This window comes from Hyla sarda, chromosome 8, assembly GCF_029499605.1.
Source record: "Hyla sarda isolate aHylSar1 chromosome 8, aHylSar1.hap1, whole genome shotgun sequence".
Lineage (NCBI taxonomy): Eukaryota > Metazoa > Chordata > Amphibia > Anura > Hylidae > Hyla > Hyla sarda.
The window spans coordinates 30,923,408-30,947,796 of NC_079196.1; positions in this window are offsets into that span (position 1 = coordinate 30,923,408).

Sequence of the window (24,389 nt, forward strand, 5' to 3'; positions counted from 1 at the left end):
TAATTCCCCAGGTAATACGACCATAGGGCCTCAGTCTTGAAAAGATTACCGTATTTTTCGCCCTATAGGACGCACCGGCATATAAGACGCACCCAATTTTAAAGGTGCAAAACCTAGAAAATAAAGATTCTGAACCCAACAGTGATCTTCAACCTGCGGACCTCCAGATGTTACAGAACTACAACTCCCAGCATGCTCGGAAAGCCGTTGGCTGTCTGGACATGCTGGGAGTTGTAGTTTTGCAACATCTGGAGGTCCGCAGGTTGAAGACCACTGGATAGGAGGTAATACTCACGTGTCCCCACCACTCCGGACCCATCACCGCTCGTCACCGCTGCCCTGGATGTCGCTCCATCGCTGTCGCCGCATCCCCGGGGTGTCCCCGTCGCTCCGGACATCTTCTTCCCCGGGATCCATGCTCTCCGTCGCCGTCATCACGTCGCCGTCATCACGCCGCTACGCACGCCGCTCCTATTGGATGACGGGACAGCGTGCGCGACGACGTGATGATGTCGAAGGAGAGCGCCGCCATGCAGGGGATCCAAGCACGGAGCAGACACCGAGGAGGCAGGTAAGGTCCCTCCTGGTGTCCTGTAAGCTGTACGGGATGCCGCGATTTCATCGCGGCGGTCCCGAACAGCCCGACTGAGCAGCCGGGTTAGTGTCCCTTTCGTTTCAAACGCGGCGGTCAGCTTTGATCGCCACGTCTGAAGGGTTAATACAGGGCATCACCGCGATCGGTGATGTCCTGTATTAGCCGCGGGTCCCGGCCGTTGATGGCCGCAGGGACCGCGGCGCTAGGTGTGTATTCGCCGTATAAGATGCACCAACTTTTCCCCCCCAGTTTTGGGTAAGAAAAAGTGCGTCTTATACGGCGAAAAATACGGTACATCAATTTTTTTAAATTTAAATTTAAGATTTATATTAGATTCCCAAGATATGTCTCGGTGTTTACTTTGAACTAATACTGTATGACCACAAAACCCAATCTAACAAGGAGTCACATAGCGGCACAATGACAGAGCCTAGAGGTGGCAGCAGCATGAGGAGACCATAATCTGACAGAATTACACAGCCTGGAATTGGTGGCAGAAAGAGGAGACCATATAGTGGCTGAATGACACAGCCTGGAGTTGGCGGCAGCATGAGGAGACCATTGGGCCTCACAATCCCTAAGATTAAAAGATTAATTTAAAAATGTAAATTGAAGATTTATGGTAGCTAGTGCTACCATAAAATTTTTTAGATAATGTCCCAGGCCCAGCAGCATCAGTAAACCATATAGTGGCTGAAGGGCACAGCCTAGAGTTGGCGGCAGCATGAGTAGAACATATAGTGGCTGAATGGCACAGCCTGGAGTTGGTGGCAGCATGAATAGAACATATAGTGGCTGAATGGCACAGCCTGGGTTGGCGGCAGCATGAATAGAACATTTAGTGGCTGAATAGCACAGCCTGGAGTTAACAAAAGCACGAGGAGACCATAAGGTGGCAGAATGAGACAACCTGGAGGTGGCAGCAGCAGCATCAGGATTCCTGAAAGTGACCCGGTGATAGAGTGGTGCGGTGGGTGGCAATACCAGTACCCGGTGACGAAGGTGGGTAAAAAAAGGTCTGATGCAGCGGAATGTTTGTAACTGGGGAGCAGCGCCTTAAATCTGTTTGGCACTATCCATATTTGTGACGTGTTGGTGTGGCACCATGGTCAATCTACTCTGATGCATTACGCATTGGGGGGTGGAAATCCTGGCTGATCCATGCTCATTCATCTTCACAAAGGTCAGTCTCTCTACATTTTTCGTGGACAGACGAGTTCTCCTTGTGGTGACTATGGGACACGGTGGAGGATGAGGAGGTGAAGTTGCACACCGTCGCAGGACCAACAGCCTAAGAGCGTGGCGCAGCAACCACATTCACCCATTGGGCCGTAAAGGACATGTATTGTCCCTGACCATAGTTACATCTCCACACGTCAGCGCTGCCGTGCACTTGTACACTTTGATGGAGGGCGGTGGTGGGTGTTAATACCAGTACCCGGTGACGAAGGTGGGTGAAAAAAGGAGTACTTGGCATCAGATGTGTGGCATCAGGCAGGTGGCAGGCTCAGAATAGTAGCTGAGGCAGGTAGGCAGAAGAAAATGGTCTTTTGTGTCAAAGTGTTGGTGTGCACAAGTAAGTATTCAGTATATGCATTACGTAAAACTTAACTTTTAACCTCTTAAGGACGCAGGGTGTACCTGTACGCCCTGTGCCCGGTCCCGGTGTTTAAAACGGGGCCACGCCATAACCCCGCATCACACAGGGTCAGTCCTTGCTGCTATACATACCGGGACCCTGGGCTAATAGCATGCAGCACCGATCGTTGTGCCGTGTGCTATTAACCCTTCAGCCGCGGCGATCAAAGTTGATCACCGCGTCGAAAATGAAAGTAAACGCTTCCCGGCAGCTCAGTCAGGCTTATCGGGACTATCGCGATAAAATCGCGATGTCCCGATCAGCTAGGACGCGAGCAGTGGTCCCCGTACCTTGGTCCGTCGCGTCCGATTGGCGTTTGATTGCTCCAAGCCTGAGCTACAGGCTTGAGCAATCAACCCCCTATTACGCTGATCCATGCAAAGCTATGGCTTTGCAGGGATCAGGGTAAAAGATCAGTGTGTGCAGTGCTATAGCCCCCTATGGGAGCTATAACACTGCAAAAAAAAGTGAAAAAAGTTAATAAAGGCCATTTAACCCCTTCCCTAATAAAAGTTTGAATCACCCCCCTTTTCCCAATAAAAAAAAATCAGTGTAAATAAAAATAAACATATGTGGTATCGATGCGTGTGTAAATGTCCGAACTATAAAAATATATCATTTATTAAACCGCACGGTCAATGGCGTACGCGCAAAAGAATTCTGAATTTCAAAATAGCATATTTTTGGTCACTTTTTATATCATACAAAAAATGAATAAAAAGCGATAAAAAGTCCGATCAATGCAAAAATGGTACCGATAAAAACTTCAGAACACGGCGCAAAAAATAAGCCCTCATACCGGCCCATACGTAGAAAAATAAAAAAGTTATAGAGGTCAGAAGATGACAATTTTAAACGTATAAATTTTCCTGCATGTAGTTATGAGTTTTTTCAGAAGTACGACAAAATCAAACCTATATAATTAGGGTCTCATTTTAACCGCATGGACCTACAAAATAAAGATAAGGTGTCATTTTTACCAAAAAATCCACTGCGTAGAAACGGAAGCCCCCAAAAGTTACAAAATGAAATTTTTTCCTCAATTTTGTCGCACAATGATTTTTTTTTTCCATTTCACAGTGAATTTTTTGGTAAAATGATTAATGTCACTGCAAAGTAGAATTGGTGGCACAAAAAATAAGCCATCATATGGAAATTTATGTGCAAAATTGAAAGCGTTATGATTTTTAGAAGGTGATGAGGAAAAAATGAAAATGCAAAAACGGAAAAACGCTGAGTCCTTAAGGGGTTAACATTATTCTTAGGATAAAATATATGGACCCAAATTTTTTTTTTAATCTAATAAAAGGAAAGGTGTGCAAAAAAAACACCATGTGCCACCTATACCAACAAGTATTTATGCAATGGAAAGACCTCTAAAAGGTGGAAGGGAACAACGTATGGTCCATTGTAACAGGTGGGGGTAGAAACTTCCCCTGTAAAGCCCTACTCTCACATTATTAATTCCCTTATTGGCAAGTGTTACTCATCCTAAAAAGGGCCGCCCCACACAGGAACCTCTCCCTATTTCCACCTACAAACACTGCCATATCCCAGTGTTTTTAGTTGGAAATAGGGAGAGGTTCCTGTGTGGGGCTTCCCTTTTAAGGGCGAGTAACACTTGCCAATAAGGGAATTAATAATGCGAGAGTAGGGCTTTACAGGGGAAGTTTTTACCCCCACCTGTTACAATGGAGACAGAATTACCCCAACAACAGACAGTGTACAGCAGATTGCCGGAAAGGGAGACATCTAGTGGTCAATACTTTAGAGTTGTTTTTCTGAAGTAAGGATTGTTTTGGTAAATGAAACTAATGTACAGATATGTTTGAAAACTCATAGACAATCAAATAGAGAGAAGTTGTTTGAAATGACAGTGAAATATGCTATAAATAATATGCAGCTTTACCAGAAGAAAAGATGGGTGGACACTGACGATAATGGGCACCAGAGCAAGATAAGAGCTACAGCCTCAATTGAACGCCCATCACTAACATACCCCAGCTTGACCAGCCATCTTCTCTGGAAATAATCTGATTTTAAGGGACATGCAGATCTCCAGATTCTAGTACACAGTCAGGGAATTGGATCTTGGAAAATATGTACTAAAACATGGCAGAACATGCTGGTGCCAGTGACAGGAGAAAAACTCTCCTACAGAGAGAAGCAAAGTGGATCCTGCACAGGGATCCGCAGGTCTTAATGATAAAGTGGATCTAAGTATATTTATTTGAGTGGTTTCCATTGTTGTATTTGTATGTTTTTAACTTGTTTTTATTGAGCATTAATTCACTGTTCTTTGTTAAGGCAGACGCCCACTGACATCGGTCATCTGCCGATCAATGGATATTTCCTTTTTTTTCGGACCGTTCTCTGTAAACCCTAGAGATAGTTTTGTGTGAATATCCGCAGTTTCCGAAATCCTCAGACCAGCTTATCCAGCGCCAACAACCATTACACGTTCAAAGTCACTCAAACTCCCTTTCTTCCCCATTCTGGTGCCCGGTTTGCACCTCACCAAGTTGTCTTGACCATGTCTACATGCCTAAATGCATTGAGTTGCCGCCATATGATTGGCTGATGAGCTATTTGTGTTAACAAGCAACTGGACAGGTGTACCTAATAAAGTGGCCAGTGAGTGTATATTGAACTCTCAACAGTTTAGATTTCTTTACAATCTGTACTTTAAAGCAACATAAATAAATAAATAATATTTACTAAAATAATCTTCTTTTATTATGTTAAATATAAATTGCGCCTAATCTCTACCTCTCCAACATAGAGGTATATTTTTTTACAAACAACAAAAAATATATATATACATTTTATTTTATTTTTTTAACAGCAACATTTTGATAAAACAAAATAAATCACAATAAACAACAAAAAACTGTCAAAAAAACACAAGTCGCCCCCGACAAAAATGAATATAATTTTACTTTCAGCCCCGTCCACGACACAAAGCCTTCCACGCTGATGCCTTATTTTCCCCCTTTTTTAATTACAGCCTGCTCGCGGCAAGTGTCTATTTTATGAGAGCGGCATTAATCCACTTGAATTATGCAGCATAGCAATGGTTTAAATGACTGAAGTGTTTTGAGACATAATATCATGATATTAGTACGCGCAATTTTTTCTTTTTTTTTTGTGTGTGTGTCTCTGAAGCAGGCAGTTTGTTAAACCTTTAATCATTTTGAAGCCAATTGAATATAACATATTGACATTGATTAGCGCCAACACTTTCGATACATTGTTGTCGGAGTGACACACATAAATACTTCTGCATCGGAAATTTCTCCCGAGAGGCGAAACCGCGTGAATTCTCTCATTAATATGAAGATTACTAGAGTTAGATTTTCTTCAAGGGGAGTTACAAGTAGAAAAACCTACAGGACTCGAGCGGATCTGATTGAGCTGGTAAAATGATTTTCCGAGCTATTGTTGAATGGAGGTGGGTGCAGATTATCGCCATTAAACTGCTGACATCTAAACCGCGCTGGAAAGGAGCTTGATTAACAGGCTGGCATAGAGGAGAGAGATTATGGGGTCGCCTGCCGTCACATTGATTATATCTTACGTACCGCTATACTCAGTCCGGTAGTCATTTTACTTCCAGATTAGGTTCCAGTGAATTTAAATACGGCATACTTTTCGATAATGGCGGCCAAGTCTGACGCTATCCAGATCAGTATTAGTGTTTTCTTAATGTCATTTGCTGAAACAGATTAGCAACACGTCATCGCTGTCATCGGGCGAGGAGCGTATTATTTCGAGAAATGAATGTTACGGGCCTGCGGAGTGCGTCGTATGATTACAGCAAACCCGCTCATTAAGTCTTTCAGGATTTTATTTATTTATTTATTTAATATTTTTTTTTAGTTTGGCTGAATGGAACATGACAATCTTTTTTTTTTCTCAAACTTTGCGAGCCGGAAAAATGAGATCGATGGCAGAGTTATTGTTGTGTTAGAGGCGGAAGGGTTATAGCTAAAAGCATCGGCCCTGCGTGGGATGTGGCGTGCTGGGGTTCATTATGACTGAAGTTAGAATGTTGCAGTAAAGTTTGAATGGGACTAGAGAATAGAAATAGCGCCACAATTGTTGGTGGTTAGGTATGGTATTACAATTTAGCTGGGCTACAATTCTAGGTTGGAAAACTGTGGCGCTGTTTTTTGGAATAAAAACAAGCCACAACATTTTTTTCTTTAATTTTATACAACTGCAACATTTTAGCTTTAGTATTGAGAATATTCGACCAGGGCGATACTGTAAAGCCCAGATCGTGAAGAAGCCAGGGTAAGGCCATGTTCACAGGACTAAAACAAAATACAAAGGCGCTCCATGTGGAGTATCACGCGTGCTGGAGTAGAAGGGGAATCAAGAGGATACAGATGGTCCCTTACCAACTCCGGGTGTGTACCGATATACACAAAAATGGACAGCACGTAATGATTGACAAGAGTTCCCATCTGCAGCCTTCCTGGTGGAACTTGAAAAGTAGAGAAAAACTTCGGAGGTAGCAGGAATTTGCGTGGCGCTGACCGGAACAGATTCCACAAGGAAAGGGTAAACGATATCTGGTACCCCAAGCCAGTCCGATAATTATATCGCTTGGTAAGTAAACATAAATTATACCTACCATAGAATTATACCAATAAGGCTCAGATATAGAAAAAAACTCAATTTTACTAAAAATTTAAATATACAGAACAGTGCTAGGATAGGGGGATGAGGATACAGGTGAGTGCCTACACTGGAGTCCCTACCTATCTAGGTTGGAATCTCCTAATTCTAAGTGTGAATGGGGTAGGGAAAAGTACAAACACAGAAAAGTGCACATGGGCCTCTCTTGCCAACGCGTTTCGCCCGTAAATTGTTAGAGCTCATCAGGGAGTGAGAGGAGACCATAATAGGGTGCAGAAGACATAAACAATATGATAGTAAGATGCAATATTAACCCGTACAGGACCCAGGGCGTATGGATACGCCTTCTGTATCTGGGTCTTAAGGATATCGATCAGCAGGAACCCCGCGCAAATGCCCAGGGGGTTCATCAGACCCCCCCCCCCATGTCGGCGATCGGCGCAAATCGCAGGTGAATTCACACTTGCGATTTGCGCCTATTCCGGGTATACGGGTCTATGGTGACCCGGTGACCCGGAATATAAGGGGGATCGTGGTTGTCCATGACACCTACCATCCCCCTGAAGGGATAGGAGTGAGGTGGCAGGGGTGCCACCCCTCCTATCCCTGCTATTGGTCGTCAAAAGCGACGACCAATAGCAGATCGGGGGCGCGGGGGTTAACTTTCGTTTTCCCCATTCGGCCCTCCCACAATAGGCGGGGCAGGACGGGGAAACCGAAGAGGACCGGGTGCTGAAGTGTACTTACCCATCGGTGGAGGCTGCGGGACGCGATCGGCTGCGGTGATCGGCGTGGGCGGCATGTCGTGCGGCTGGCTCGCTGAATCCGACAGAAGCCAGTAAGATGCCTAGCAACATCTAGAGGGCTACAGTTTGAGACCACTATACAGTGGTCTCTACACTGTAGCCCTCCAGATGTTGCAAAACTACAACTCCCAGCATGCCCAGACAGCTGTTTGGGCACACTGGGATTTGCAGTTTTGCAACAGCTGGAGGTCTTCAGTTTAGAGACCACTGCACAGTGATCTCTAAACTGTGGCTCTCTAGATCTTGCAAAACTACAACTCCTAGCATGCCCACACAGCTGTTTGCTGTCTGGGCATGCTGGGATTTGTAGTTTTGCAACATCTGTGCAGCGTGCAGTGGTCTCTAACTGTAGCCCTCCAAATGTTGCAAAACTGCAAATCCCAGCATGCCCAAACAGCTGTAGTTGCGTACCTCCAGCTGTTGCATAACTACATCTCCCAGCATGTCCTTCGGCGATCAGTAGATGCTGGGAGTTGTACTTTTGCAACAGCTGGAGGCACACTGGTTGGAAAATACTGAGTTAGGTAACAGAACCTAAATGAAGGTTTTCCAACCAGTGTGCCTCCAGCTGTTGCAAAATAACAACTCCCAGCATGCACGGTCTGCCAGTACATGCTGGGAGTTGTAGTTTTGAAACAGCTGGAGGTTTGCCCCCCCCCCCCCCTCATGTGAACGTACAGGGTACATTCACACGGGCAGGTTTACAGTAAGTTTCCTGCTTCAAGTATGAGCTGCGGCAAATTTTTCGCTGCGGCACAAATTTCTAGCAGGAAGCTCACTGTAAACCTCCACCAGTGCGAACGTACCCTAAAAACACTACACTACACTACACTAACACATAATAAAGGGTAAAACACTACACTACACTAACACATAATAAAGTGTAAAACGCTACAGACACACCCCCTTACACTGTGTGTCCCCCCCCCCCAATAAAAATGAAAAATGTATTGTACGGCAGTGTTTCCAAAACGGAGCCTCCAGATGTTGCAAAACAACAACTCCCAGCCTTTCCAGACAGCCACTGACTGTCCAGGCATCCTGGGAGTTTAGCAACAGCTGGAGGCACCCTGTTTGGGAATCACTGGCGTAGAATATCCCTATGTCCACCCCTGTGCAATCCCTAATTTAGTCCTCAAATGCGGATGGAGCTCTCTCACTTCAGAGCCCTGTCGTATTTCAAGGAAACAGTTTAGGGCCACATATGGGGTATTTCCGTACTCGGGAGAAATTGCACTACAAATTTTGGGGGGCTTTTTCACGTTTTACCCCTTATGAAAAGAAAAAGTTGGGGGCTACACCAGCCTGTTAGTGTAAAAAAATTTACATTAACATGCTGGTGTTGCCCCATACTTTTTATTTTCACAAGTGCTAAAAGGAAAAAAAATTGTAACGCAATTTCTCCTGAGTACGGAAATACCCCATATGTCGGCGTAAAATGCTCTGCGGGCGCATAACAAGGCTCAGGAGTGAGAGCGCATTATGTACTTTTGAGGCTTAAATTGGTGATTTGCACAGGGGTGGCTGATTTTACAGCGGTTCTGACATAAACGCAAAAAAATAAATACCCACATGTGACCCCATTTTGGAAACTACACCCCTCACGGAACGTAGCAAGGGGTATAGTGAGCCTTAACACCCCACAGGTGTTTAATGAAAATTCTTCAAAGTTGGATGGAAAAATTAGAAAAACATTTTTTTATACTAAAATGCTGGTGTTACCCTAAATTTTTAATTTTCACAAGGGAAAATAGGAAAAAAGCCCCCCAAAATTTGTAACCCCATTTCTTCTGAGTAAGAACATACCCCATATGTTGATGTAAAGTGCTCTGTTGGCGCACTACAATGCTCAGGAGAGAGGGAGCGCCATTGGGATTTTGAAGAAAAAATTTGTCCATAATTGAAGGCCACGTGTGTTTACAAAGCCCCCATAGTGCCAGAACAATGGGCCCGCCCCCCACATGTGACCCCATTTTGGAAACTACACCCCTCATGTAATGTAATAAGGGGTACAGTGAGCATTTACACCCCACAGGTGTCTGACAGAATTTTGGAACAGTGGTCCGTGAAAATGAAAAATGGAATTTTTCATTTGCACAGCCCACTGTTCCAAAGATCTGTCAAACGCCAGTGGGGTGTAAATACTCACTGCACCCCTTATTAAATTCTGTGAGGGGTGTAGTTTCCAAAATGAGGTAACATGAGGGGGGGTCCACGTCAACGCTACCGAATTTGTGGAACCTGCTACTACCTAATGTGGGGAACCTGCTTCTTCCTAATGTGGGGCTATACTGCACCTAATGTGGGGGAACTGTACTGCACCTAATGTGGGGGAACTGTACTGCACCTAATGTGGGGGAGATGTACTGCCCCTAATGTGGTGGAACTGTACTGTGTACCTAATGTGGGGAACTGTACTGCGTTCCTAATGTGGGGGAACTGTACTGCACCTAATGTGGGGGAACTATACTGCACCTAATGTGGAGAATTATACTGCACCTAATGTGGGGGAGCTAAACTGCACCTAATGTGGAGAGCTATACTGCACCTAATGTGGGGGAGCTATACTGCATCTGATTAAGGGGGGCAGGGGACTGGTGAAGGGGGCAGGGGAATGATTAAATATTTAAAAAAATATTTGTTACAGAGATTTTTTTGTGCATGTTTATGGGGTAACAGGGGGGGGGGGGGCGCCACAAGGCTAGCTCGCACATGGCGCCTGAACGCCTAAGGCCGGCCCTTCTTCCGAGCATTGAATTGTCCCAGCAGAGCACTTGACGTCCACACATTGGATATTTCCATATTCAGAAGAAATGGGGTTACAAATTTTGGGGGTCATTTTCTCCTATTACCCCTTGTAAAAATGTATAATTTGGGGAAAAAGCTGCATTTTTGTGAAAAATTTTTTTTTTTTCATTTACATATCCGACTTTAACAAAAAGTCGTCAACCACCTGTGGGGTGTTAAGGCTCACTGTACCCCTTGTTGCGTTCCTTGAGGGGTGCAGTTTTCAAAATAGTATGCCATGTGTTTATTTTTATTAATTTTTTTGCTGTTCTGGCACTATAGGGGCTTCCTAAATGCGATATGCCGTTCAAAAACCATTTCAGCAAAATTCGCTTTTCAAAAGGCAAATGTGACTCCTCTTCTGAGCATTGTAGTGCACCCACAGAGCACTTGACGTCCACACATGGGGTATTTTCATGCTTAGAAGAGATGGGGTTACAAATTTTGGGGGGCATTTTGTCCTATTATCCCTTGAAAATTTTTAAATTTGAGGGAAAACCAACATTTTAGTGAAAAATAATTAAATCATTTACACATCCAACTTTAACGAAAAGTCGTCAAATACCTGTGGGGTGTTAAGGCTCACTAGACCCCTTGTTACGTGCCTTGAGGGGTTTAGTTTCCAAAATAGTATGCCATGTGTTGTTTTTTTTTTTTTTTTTTTTTGCTGTTCTGGCACCATAGGGGCTTCCTAAATGTGACATGCCCCCCAAAAACCATTTCAGAAAAACTCACTCTCCAAAATCCCACTGTCGCTCCTTCCCTTCTGAGCCCTCTACTGCGCCCGCCGAACACTTGACATACACATATGAGATATTTCCTTACTCGAGAGAAATTGGGTTACACATTTTAGGAAGATTTCTCTCCTTTTACCCCTTGTTAAAATTCAAAAACTGGGTCTACAAGAACATGCCAGTGTAAAAAATTAAGATTTAGAATTTTCTCCTTCAAATTGCTGCTATTCCTGTGAAACACCTAAAGGGTTAACAAACCTTTTGAATGTCATTTTGAATACTTTGAGGGGTGCAGTTTTTATAATGGGGTCCTTTGTGGGGTATTTCTAATATGAAAGCCCTTCAAAAACACTTCAAAACTGAACTGGTCCCTGAAAAAATTCGGTTTTGAAAATTTTGTGAAAAATATGAAAATTGCTGCTGAACTTTGAAGCCCTCTGATGTCTTCCAAAAGTAAAAACATGTCAACTTTATGATGCCAACATAAAGTAGACATATTGTATATGTGAATCAATATATAATTTATTTGGAATATTCATTTTCCTTATAAGCAGAGAGCTTCAAAGTATAAAAAAAAATAAAAATTCATCAAATTTGGGAATTTTTCACCAAGAGTTGATGCAAGTATCGACAAAATGTTACCACTAACATAAAGTAGAATATGTCCCAAAAAACTATCTCGGAATCAGAATGAAAGGTAAAAGCATCCCAGAGTTATTAATGCTTAAAGTGACAGTGGTCAGATGTGCAAAAAATGGCCGGGTCCTACAGTGAAAATTGCCTGGGTCCTTAAGGGGTTAATAATGAGCACATAGAAAATTATGATATTAATGATGTTAGTACAGCGTCAGTGGGATAATGGGTGTCAATCGGTCTTATGGCATGTGGATATTAGTCACTGTCAGTACCCGATGTTAACAAGCAGACAAAAATATAATAGAGTGTGGTTGTTGACATAATAGCATATAGATATATACAGTGAGTAGGCAAATCTGGACCAAGATTTAGGATGATTTCAATCAGTCCATTAGGATGTGATGTCATGCCTGCCGTTAGGATGTATAATTAAATATATCAACCAGAACTCATTGATCATAGCACTGACCGGTTCAACAAACCACACTGCCCATTTAGCCCCAGGATGTAGGGCATATACAGGTATAAGAGGGTGATAAAAAATGCTAAAAAAGAATGATAATAGACACCCGGCCTAGCAATAATTTCCTGTCAATATGTGGAGAATTCCATACTGGTAATGGTGGTCAGAAAATAAATGGACAGATAACCAGACAGATGATGTGAACCAATGGCATCTACGTCAATGATGGAGACGTAAGTGGCCAAGATTAGGTGAACACGGCCGTTCGACCCAGGAGACGCCACAAACCAGAACAGACATAATGCAGGTGCAGTGACTTGAGATAAAATTCTTTATTAACCAAGATGCAACGCGTTTCGCTGCACAAGCGCAGCTTCCTCAGCCTATGCAGGTGTGGTGACTTGAGATAAAATTATTTATTAACCAAGATGCAACGCGTTTCGCTGCACAAGCGCAGCTTCCTCAGCCTATGCAGGTGTGGTGACTTGAGATAAAATTCTTTATTAACCAAGATGCAAAGCGTTTTTCTGCGCAAGCGCAGCAAAATGCCTTGCATCTTGGTTAATAAAGAATTTTATCACAAGTTACCGCGCCTGCATTGTGTCTGTTTCGGTCAGCGCCAAGCAAATTCCTGCTACCTCTGAAGCATTGCATCTTGGTTAATAAAGAATTTTATCTCAAGTCACCGCACCTGCATTGTGTCTGTTCCGGTCAGCACTAGGAAAAATCCTGCTACCTCTGAAGTTTTGCTCTGCTTTTAATGTTCACATAACGGAATTTCCAAAACGGAATCTAGCGGGAAAATTCTACTCTGAAATTCAGTCCCATTTTCTCTTTTCTGCTGCACCTTGTCCATATGGAGGAACTGCGTGATGTCATCATGTCCATATGGAGGAACTGTGTGATGTCATCATGTCCATATGGAGGAACAGTGTGATGTCATCATGGCCATATGGATGAACTGCGTGATGTCATCATGTCTATATAGAAGAACTGTGTGATGTCATCATGTCCATATGGAGGAACTGTGTGATGTCATCATGTCTATATAGAAGAACTGAGTGATGTCATCATGTCCATATGGAGGAACTGCGTGATGTCATCATGTCCATATGGAGGAACTGCGTGATGTCATCATGTCTATATAGAAGAACTGTGTGATGTCATCATGTCCATATGGAGGAACTGTGTGATGTCATCATGTCTATATAGAAGAACTGAGTGATGTCATCATGTCCATATGGAGGAACTGTGTGATGTTATCATGTCCATATGGGGGAACTGTGTGATGTCATCATTTCCATATGGAGAAACTGTGTGATGTCATCATGTCCATATAGAGGAACTGTGTGACGTCGTCATCATGTCCATATGGTGGAACTGTGTGATGTCATCATGTCCCTATGGAGGAACTGTGTGATGTCATCATGTCCCTATGGAGGAACTGTATGATGTCATCATATCCATATGGAGGAACTGTGTGATGTCATCATGTCCATATGAAAGAACTCTGTGATGTCATCATGTCCCTATAGAGGAACTATATGATGTCTTCATATCCATATGAAGGAACTGTGTGATGTCATCATGTCCATATGGAGGAACTGTGTGATGTTATCATGTCCATATGGAGGAACTGTGTGATGTCATCATGTCCATATGGAGGAACTGTGTGATGTCATCATGTCCATATGGAGGAACTGTGTGATGTCATCATGTCCATATGGAGGAACTGTTACTTTAGGTTTAATCACTCTGTAGATCTCATTCTCGTGGAAGTCCTTTATTTTATCTTTACTTGTTTTGATTACTATGTTTTCATCATTACTCTAGTCCTACCTGGACTCAATAGTTCCTTGTTGTTCTACATAACTTACTATTGAAGGGTTGATTGTCACATACGCGTAATCTTGCAATAAAATCCTTGCAATATGCATGTATATTATATTATGTGACAGATCCCCCCATGTAAGAGATGTCATGACTGTTTAACTCTGTTATAAATGTCTGTTATGTTTATGTTTTGAAAACCCAATAAAAAGATTGTAGAACACATGGGGGAACTGTGTGATGTCATCATGTCTGTATGGACATTATCTCTGATAAATAAAAAAAAGTCAAATGTATTCCAAAATGGTACCAATAAAAACTACAGGTGAAAATGTAAAAAATTATGTGTCTTTAAATGTGGCGACACTAATAATTATATATATGTGCCTGAATCTTAAAGGACAACTGTAGTGGTACAGTTTTATATATGCCCGTGCCTGGGCCTTAAAAATAAACAAAATAAACTCATACATACCTTCCTATGAGCCCCCGTTGGTCCGGCACAGGCCTCACGGTCCGGCAGTGCTGACGTCATTCCACTTCCTGCGGACAGGGACGCCGCAGAGCCGTTGGCGTATCACCGGCCGTAGCGATGTCCTGCCCCGGCTGGTGATAGGCTGAGCCCACTGTCATGTAAGAAGCCGGCCAGAGCTTCTTACATGACAGTGGGCTCATCCTATCACCAGCCGGGCCGGGACATCGCTACGGCCCGTGATACGCCGACGGCTCTGCGGCTTCCCTGTCTCCAGGAAGTGGAATGACGTCAGCACTGCCGGACCGTGAGGCCTGTGCCGGACCAACGGGGGCTCGTAGGAAGGTATGTATGAGTTTATTTTGTTTATTTTTTAGGCACGGGCATATATAAAACTGTACCACTACAGTTGACCTTTATCATGAATTTGTAACCTTTACAATATTTTTTACAATTCTTTACGTTTGTTTGTTTATTATTTTTGTATTCTGTATACATTAATGGGTTTCACAGAATCCCCTTACACAATAAGTTTTTATGATTATTCATTTTCCTCACATATACTCGTGCTTTTTTCACCTGCGTTTGCAATCTTTTGCACCGCACACTTTGACGCCTTTTTGTCTCACCTAATTGCTTTGTGTTGATGTCCTGTATGTATATTCATAATTGTGTTTGTATTTTATTTCACATTTCATTTTGCTATTTATATATGCAATGGTGGGGATCGTACTCACATATTTCTTTGTTTAATTCTGAATTAGATTGTTTTATTATTTGGTATTTATGAAAAGTTTTTTTTTCTAATTTGCAATGTATACCTCTACATGCACCTTCCTGTTTACAATACTTCTAAACCCCCCTCGGGTGAAACCATGTCCCTCCTTGTGGTAAGCCCTACCCACTTGGAGAATACTGTAGAAATTGGTAAAAAGCCGATCTGCACCAGGAACAGAGCATCATAAATTTCTACCTCACTGTAAATTGTGGCCCCGTGGCATAGCGGTCCTCTGGGCCACGCCTCTCTGACACTCAGAGACACCTTTTTCAGGACCACAATATTCAGACCCTCAGACCAAACTTTCTTATTTAGTCAATAGACCAGACCATGTGATTCACACCATAATATTTAGACCCCAGACAAGACTCCATTATTTAGACACCAGACCAAAATCCATTATTCAGACCCCAGACCAGACTCCATAATTCAAACGCCATACCAGATTCCATATGTCAGACCTCAGACCACACCTCAAAATTCAGACCCTAGATTAGACTTTATAATTCAATTACTATACTAGATCCCATAGTTTAGACCTCAGACCACACCTCAAAATTCAGACCCTAGACCAGACTTCATAATACAGGCCCCGGACCCCATAATTCAGCCTGCAGACTGGACCCCAAAATTATTTAGTTATATTGTACAGTTGGGAAAATACAAACATCCATCAAATTAAACCAAAAAGGGAAAAAGAGACATGTGAGTGAAGGGAAGGTTTTATTTCTCTCTGTTGATCCAGAGTAAGACAATAAAACCATTAACCATTAAGCACAAACTAATCAGCTTTGAGCAGGACAGAATTTCCCTCCAGATCAGACCCTTTTATTACTTTAGCATTCTTTACTCCCTGTTTACATTCAGGAGCTCTATAACCTCTTTCCAGACTCCCCTTCAGTATGTCCGGCTCCTCCATTTTTCCCGATGCAGCTAAATACAGATATAGGCCACTGTTAAGTTGTTGTGTGCAGTGATGGCAAATTAGAAGAGCAGCTGCTGAAGAGGATTCAGGAGCAAAAGAAAAGCAGGAAATACAATTGTAACCACTATAGATATAATGATTTGCTGCCTCTGAATGGAAACAAGAGTGTTTTTTTTTTCAATGACAACAAACAAATATCTGATTATAAGGAATTCAAACAAAGTGTACAGTATACTATAAAGTTGAAAGGTTAAAGTGGGTGTCTGAGACTGTAACCCCTATACCATAATATACTTACTGTATACACTCGAGTATAAGCGGACCCGAATATAAGCCGAGGCCCCTAATTTCACCCAAAAACCCAGGAAAAGTTATTGACTCGACTATAAGCCTAGGGTGGGAAATACATCATCCCACCATGTCATCATCTGGACCCCGGTCATTAGCACCCCCGTCATCATCACCCTGTCATTATCACCCTTGTCATTATCACCCCCGTCATCATCCCCCTCGTCATCATTCCCCCCTTCATCATCACTGCCTGTCAATTCGTCATCATCCAGACCCCCCTTTTGTTTTCTATTCACCTCCCCTCGGTGGGAAGGAAGGGTGAGCTGGTCTGGGCCGTCCATATTCGACCACCTATGCTGCAGGGACCGTTCGGTGGGGACGGTTAGTCGTTGCGGGCTATCCATCTTCACCGGGAGGCCCTCTTCTCCTCTCCTCTCCGGGCCCGAACTAGTGACGTTGCCTTGACGACGACGCACAGGGACGTCCGTGCGCAGCAGACGTCCGTTACGTCCCTGCGCATGAAAGTCCCTGTGAGGTGGCGTCAAGGCAGCGTCACTAGTCCGGGGCCGGCCCGGAGCGGAGAAGAGGGCCTCCCGGTGAAGATGGACAGCCCGGAACGACTAACCCTCCCCACCGGGCGGTCCCTGCAGCATAGGTGGTCGAATATGGACGGCCTGGACCAGCTCACCCTTCCTTCCCACCGAGGGGAGGTGAATAGAAAACAAAAGGGGGGTCTGGATGATGACGAAGACCGCAGTGGTCAACCTGCGGACCTCCAGATGTTTAAAAACTACAACTCCCAACATGCCCGGACAGCCGATGGCTGGGAGTTGTAGTTTGGCAACATGAAAAACTCGGCTTATACTCGAGTATATACGGTATGTACAATTAAATCACAACTCTTGTCATCTACAGACCATTGTGAGGGCTTGTTCTTTGTGGGCCCAATTGTACTTTCTATAGACACCTTTCATTTTACCATAGAGTTTACTGGGGAACAATCACAAATATAATTTGTGAAGTGAAATTGAATATTATCACTATCTGTATTTGACAGTACAATTATAGTGTTGCTCGCGAATATTCGCAATGCGAATTTTATTCGCGAATACCGCATATTCGCGAATTCGCAAATATTCGCGAATATAGCACTATATATCCGTAATTAAAAAATATATTTTTTTTTCACAGTACACATCACAGTGATCATCCCTCTCTGCTTCCAGCTTGTGTGGTGTAAAGAAGGCTCTAATACTACTGTGTGAGACTGGCGCGCGAATTTTCGCACATGCGAAAATTTGTATATGCTGATTTTCAAATATGCGAATTTTCCCTTATGCTAATTTTGTATATGCAAATTTTCGTATATGTTAATTTTCGCATATGTTAATTTTCGCATTCGCGAATTTTCTCATATGCGAAAATAAAACGACAATATTACGAATATGCGAATATTTGCGAATATATGACGAATATTCGCCCATATATTCTCGAATATTCGCGAATTCGAATATGGCCTATGCCGCTCAACACTATACAATTACAACAATTCTAAATTTATATAGTTTTTGTTATGTTTCACTATTTTTAATAAGCAGTTTTACATCGATGGAGCTGTGTTAAAGGGGTACTCCGGTGGAAAACTTTTATTATTTTTTTTTTTTTAAATCCACTGGTGCCAGAAAGTTAAACAGATTTGTAAATTACTTCTATTAAAAACGATTAATCCTTGCAGTACATATCAGCTGCTGTATAATACATAGGAAGTTCTTTTCTTTGTCAGGAACTGTTCAGAGTAGGATCAATTCCCCATAGCAAACATATGCTGCTCTGGACAGTTCCTGACATGAACAGAGGTGTCAGCAGAGGGCACCGCGGACAGACAGAAAAGAAATTCAAAAAGAAAAAACTTAAATTCTGGAAGGATTAAGATTTTTAAATAGAAGTAATTTGAAAATCTGTTTAACTTTCTGGCAGCAGTTGACTTACAAAAATGTTTTCCACTGGAGTACCCCATTTTTTTTTTTTTTGTGTTGTGATCTGTAGTTTTATTTCAGTACGATTTTTTTTTTTTAATACTTACACCATTCACCATGCAGGATAAACAACATTATATTTTATTAGTTTGGACAATTCTGCATGCAGTGATACCAAATATATTTATTTCTTTTCACATGTTATTAAATTGGGAAATAGGAAGAGGGAGAAATTTAAACTTTTTATTTTGGGAGGTATCTATTTATATTAAAAAATAAATATATATATTTTTTACACTTTATTAGTCCCCCTCTGTGCTGGCTACTAGCAGTGGCCCTCAGCTGCTGAAAGCATCCAGTAGCTGCTGAATATGGAACAGGCTGAAATCCCATAAATCCTTCCTGAGAATGGGATGTATCTGCATGCTCATTAGTGGAAAGGGGGTTAATCCCTTAACAGCCTAAGATGAAAATGTATGTTACAGTCGGGTGCTAGTACCTGCTCCCTGTTGTACATTTTCATTATGGTCGTCTTACTAGCACAATCCATGCGCTGATGAGATTAGCAGGGGCGGGGGTCATCATACACAGACAACTGTGATTCCAGCAGTTTAACACCTTACATGCTGCAGTCAATAGGGACAGTGGCATGCAAAAAGGTTTGAGCTCCCTTTTTCCTCTGAACATGTGTAATGTCCCACTACAGGACATGTCCTGCACTACACTTAGGCCCTGTCAGGTTGAGTCCCTCAGTGACCTGGGGGCTATCCTGCAGTGTCTCCCCTGCTGTTACTATACTGTCATTTATTGTAATAGGATTATAGTCAGTGTATCAATGTATAGTTAGTATAAAGGACCTTTTGGAGAACTCCAGTAAATGTCTAAAGGACCTGTGAAATGTCACATGTTATGTTTATATTATCACATGTTACCCAGAGGGCACCAGTTTAACACATGACCCACAGCTTGACCTATGGGCTTCTAATACAGCCCCCCTTTATAAGGAAGGGAGGTGCTGCAATCTGCCTCTTTTTTGCTCCTCTTTCACTTTATTGAGACCAGCAAACACCAGAGATCTCAGTGCTAGTGTCCAGTACCTGGAAGGCCTCAAATCTACAGTCATTCCAATAAGCCAAGTCTATGTCTGCTGTCACTATCTACAGTCTAGTCAAGCCTCAAGTCAATTCTATTACAAGGATAATTGGTCCTTCTGTGCTCCTGGCCACCTCTCTGGGATTCTGGCCTAGCTGTGAAGGTAATAACACCTATCTGACCTCAGTAAACCTCCATTAAATCATAACCTGGTTGTGGACTCTCATTTTCACTGCCTAGCTATTGGAATAGCGGAGATACTGTTTGGGTGGTTCTGGTACCCCCAAACCACTCTGGCATCACAAACATTAGGGGTTAAAAACACCTTGCCCTTGGGGTTAATACCTTCTTGCCCCATCCACCTACACCACTACACCCCGTGGTCCCGCCATCACCGTGGGTCACCACACATGATCACAAGGTGCCATCTGGTTGCTATGGCAACTCGGAGCCTATTAACATCCAGTTCTGCCGTGTCTGTTCTGCTATTGGGTCTTGTAATAGGCATGAACTAATACAAAGCCTGTCAGTTTGATATGGACACACTTTATATACTGCATTACAGACATATCTGTATCTTACAATGCAGTGTATTACATCAGTAATCAGAGGATTGCATCAACAGGAGGGGGGATAAGTAGATGATCGTGGGTGGCCTGACTGATGGGACCCATCACCAACTCCTGAACTAGACCCTGGCTCTCACTAAAGAGAGCGCTTTATTAATTTCTGAGAGCACCGGAGATACCCGAGTGCTGTACACACACTGGTTGAGCAATTTGCTGTGCTCAGATGTAAACACAGTACATGGAGCCATAAGACCTGGTTCCTTTCATTGTATAGTGGCCTTATGGAGTTACTGCAGCTAGGCATTCATTTCCTTCCATTAATGAATTTTGCCTTGAAAACCTCTTTAACCCTTTGCCGCATGACGCTGTTTATAAACGGCACAGCAGCAAGGCAAGGGTATGAGGCGAGCTCAGGAGATCACGGGGAAATCGTGATGTCTTGTTCAGCTGTATAAATGGAGGGAATTCTCTTCCCTGCCGTTCGATCAGTGCTCCTTTACTGCAGCCAGCCATTGCAGGCTATAGCAATGGAGCGCTGATAACACTGATCAATGTTCTCCTATGGAGCAGCATTGATCAGTGTATGCAGTCTCCTATGGGGACTAAAAAATAGTGAATAAAGAATTAAAACAAAAGTTAATAAATATGAATTAACCCATTTCCTAATAAGAGTTTGAATCCTCCCCCTTTTCCCATTTTTAAAATAAGATTTTGTAAACAAAAATAAATATAAACATGTGGTATCGCTGCGTGCCTAAATGTCCAAATTATTGAAATATAATGTTAGTTTAACTGCACGGTCAATAACGTGAAAAAAAAACATAAGTCGAGAATTGCGTATTTTTGGTCGCTTCTTATACCAAAAAAAAATCAAAAAGTCCCATCAAAACAATGGAACCTCATGACATATGATGGAATCTCTTACAATGGCATTTTTTTACTTACAATTAGTGTTGAGCACGAATATCCGAAATGCTAATTTTTACCACGAATATCGGCACTCCAGACCTGGACTAATGCATCGGCCAACTCCTGGACTGTCTGTGGTGCAACGTGGCATTGGGGGATGGAGCGAGACACAATGTCCCAGATGTTCTCAATCGGATTCAGGTCTGTGGAACGGGCGGGCCAGTCCATAGCATCATTGCCTTCCTCTTGCAGGAACTGCTGACACACTCCAGCCACATGAGGTCTAGCATTGTCTTGCATTAGGAGGAACCCAGGACCAACCGCACCAGCATATGGTCTCACAAGGGGTCTGAGGATCTCATCTCGGTACCTCACAGCAGTCAGGCTACCTCTGGCAAGCACATGGAGGGCTGTGCGGCCCCCCAAAGAAATGCCACCCCACACCATTACTAACCCACCGCCAAACCGGTGAAGCTGGAGGATGTTGTAAGCAGCATAACGTTCTCTACGGCATCTCCAGACTCTGTCACATGTGCTCAGTGTGAACCTGCTTTCATCTGTGAATTTGGCAAATTTGCCAACCTTTGTGTTCTCTGGCAAATGCCCAACATCCTGCACGGTGTTGGGCTGAAAGCACAACTCCCACCTGTGGACATCGGACCCTCATACCACCCTCATGGAATCTGTTTTGGACCGTTTGAGTGGACACATGCACAATTTGTAGCTTGCTGGGGGTCATTTTGCAGGCCTCTAGCAGTGTCCCTACTGCTCCTCCTTGCACAAAGGTGGAGGTAGCGGTCCTGCTGCTGGGTTATTGCCCTCCTACGGCCTCCTCCACGTTTCCTGATATACTGGCCTGTCTCCTGGTAGCGCCTCCATGCTCTGGACACTACGCTGAAAGACACAGCAAACCTTCTTGCTACAGCTCGCATTGATGTGCCATCCTGGATGAGCTGCACTACCTGAGCCACTTGTGTGGGCTGTAGACTCTGTCTCATGCTACCACTAGAGTGAAAGCACCGCCAACATTAAAAAGTGAACAAAAACATCAGCCAGGAGGCATAGGAACTGAGAAGTGGTCAGTGGTCACCACCTTCAGAACCGCTCCTTTATTGGGGTTGTGGTGAACCAGGAGATTTGTAGTGTAGGGGTGTTGCAATGGTATTACAGGGTCTGGTGGTATTAACCCATAGTTGTCGTGACGCCAGGGTGAGGTTTGCTTAGTGTTAATGTTCCTGCCGCCAACCGGCCCACAAACGGCAGGGATAATAAACGGAATGTCCACAGCAGATTTTATGAAGTAACTGGAAAACTTTACTTTAACTTGTATGCAACAGTCTTTACAATTATGCTGTCTTTGCAGAGGTAACCGGGATGCAGGTTCCTCATAGGCTTTGCAGGGACTTGAAATAATGAGCTTTTTCATGCAGGCCACTGTGCTACTAATTATAAGATTTAGCTGGTAGTAGTCCCAAAGGATTTGGTAGATTGAGCTTGGTAACTCATGGTTTAGTGGCTGCTGGATTCTTTCAGGCTTTGGCCTAGCGGAATTGAGATTGATGCTGATATGTGCTTGCTTTGTAGCCAGGAGATAAGAGAGATGCAGGGACCAAGAGAGTGCAGGAACAAGATGAGAGCAGGAACAGGAGAGTGAATTTAGTGACAACAACCCTTTATATAATAAGGGGCTGGACTAAGCTCATTGGCCAGCAAACCAATAAGTCCTGAACCCAGTGAACCCTGGGTACATCACATGACCCAGGAAGGTCCTTGAACATAAGTACATTCACAACTGTAGATCACATGACCTGGGAAGGTCCCATACATCTATTTTACCTAAATATATAATACATACATGTAAACAATTATATATGAGGCAATCAGGGGTAAGTCCTGCAGGAGAGCCCTATGGGAATGGAGGGACTCTGGCTGAGGGGACTTAACACAAGGGACAGGACCAGGTCCTGTACCGGGACACCACAGGGTGTCTTGCTAATTGCCTATAATTTCCACCTGTTGTCTGTTCCATTTGCACAACAGCATGTGAAATTGATTGTCAGTCAGTGTTCTTCCTGAGTGGACAGTGGGATTTCACAGAAGTGTCATTGACTTGGAGTTACACTGTGTTGTTTAAGTGTTCCCTTTATTTTTTTTTAGCAGTGTATATTCCTCATGACGAATAACCGTTTGCAATATGCAAATATCTGCACTTCCAGACTGGACACTGATCCCTCCCTTCTTTAAGGTGAAAGATATAATTGCGCATACGCACTATGGGGGGAATTTTTCATTGTATATAGAGCATTTTTGCGTCTTTTTTTTGGCACAAATTTTGATAGAATTTCCTTTTCTACGGTTAATCGTACCATAGAGCATTTTCTACTGTAGAATCAATTTACTAATTGCGTTGTTTTGGGGTTTTTTTGCGCAAAAAAATGTGCAAACGGCATTTTCTTGCGCAAATATACACCACCTCGGAGGACACGTACCAAAGTGTCTATTTTGGCACAGTAAGGACTGCTACTCCCATCATGGGACAGACTCTGCCCATGATGGGAGTTGTAGACCAGGGGCTGAGGTGCAGATCGCACCAGGTCATTCTCCAGAGACCTGCTGTGATCCGCATTTATTGACTGTAAAAGTCGGCCGTACATGCGGCTACATCACGCTGCCACCGGCTTCTATATACAGCTGTCATAATTCATAATTCCCGCCGCCGGGAGAGGGGAGCACTGATTGGTGGATAGCTATTAACCAATCAGAGCTCCCCTCTCCCGGCGAGGATTATGACTTATAAGAGCTGCATATTGAAGCTGCGGGCAGTGCAGTGTAGACGCATGTACCGCTGGCTTCTATAGTTAATAAATGCGGAACGCAGTGGGTCTCTGGAGAATCATCTGATGTGATCTTCCCCTCTGCCCTTGGACTACTACTCCCATCATGGGAATAGTTGTAGTATTGCGGTGCTGCTGAGGGATGGCACTTGCACATCCCCTGGTTGCGGGACATTTAGAACTACTACTCCCATCATGGACAGACTCTGCCCATGATGGGAGTTGTAGTCCAGGGGCTGAGGTGCAGATCGCAACGGGTCATTCTCCAGAGCCCCGCTGCGATCCGCATTTATTGACTATAAAACTCAGCGGTACATGCGGCTACATCGCGCTGCCACTGGCTTCTATTTTCAGCTTTCATAATTCATAATCGCCGCCGCCGGGAGAGGGGAGCTCTGATTGGTCAATA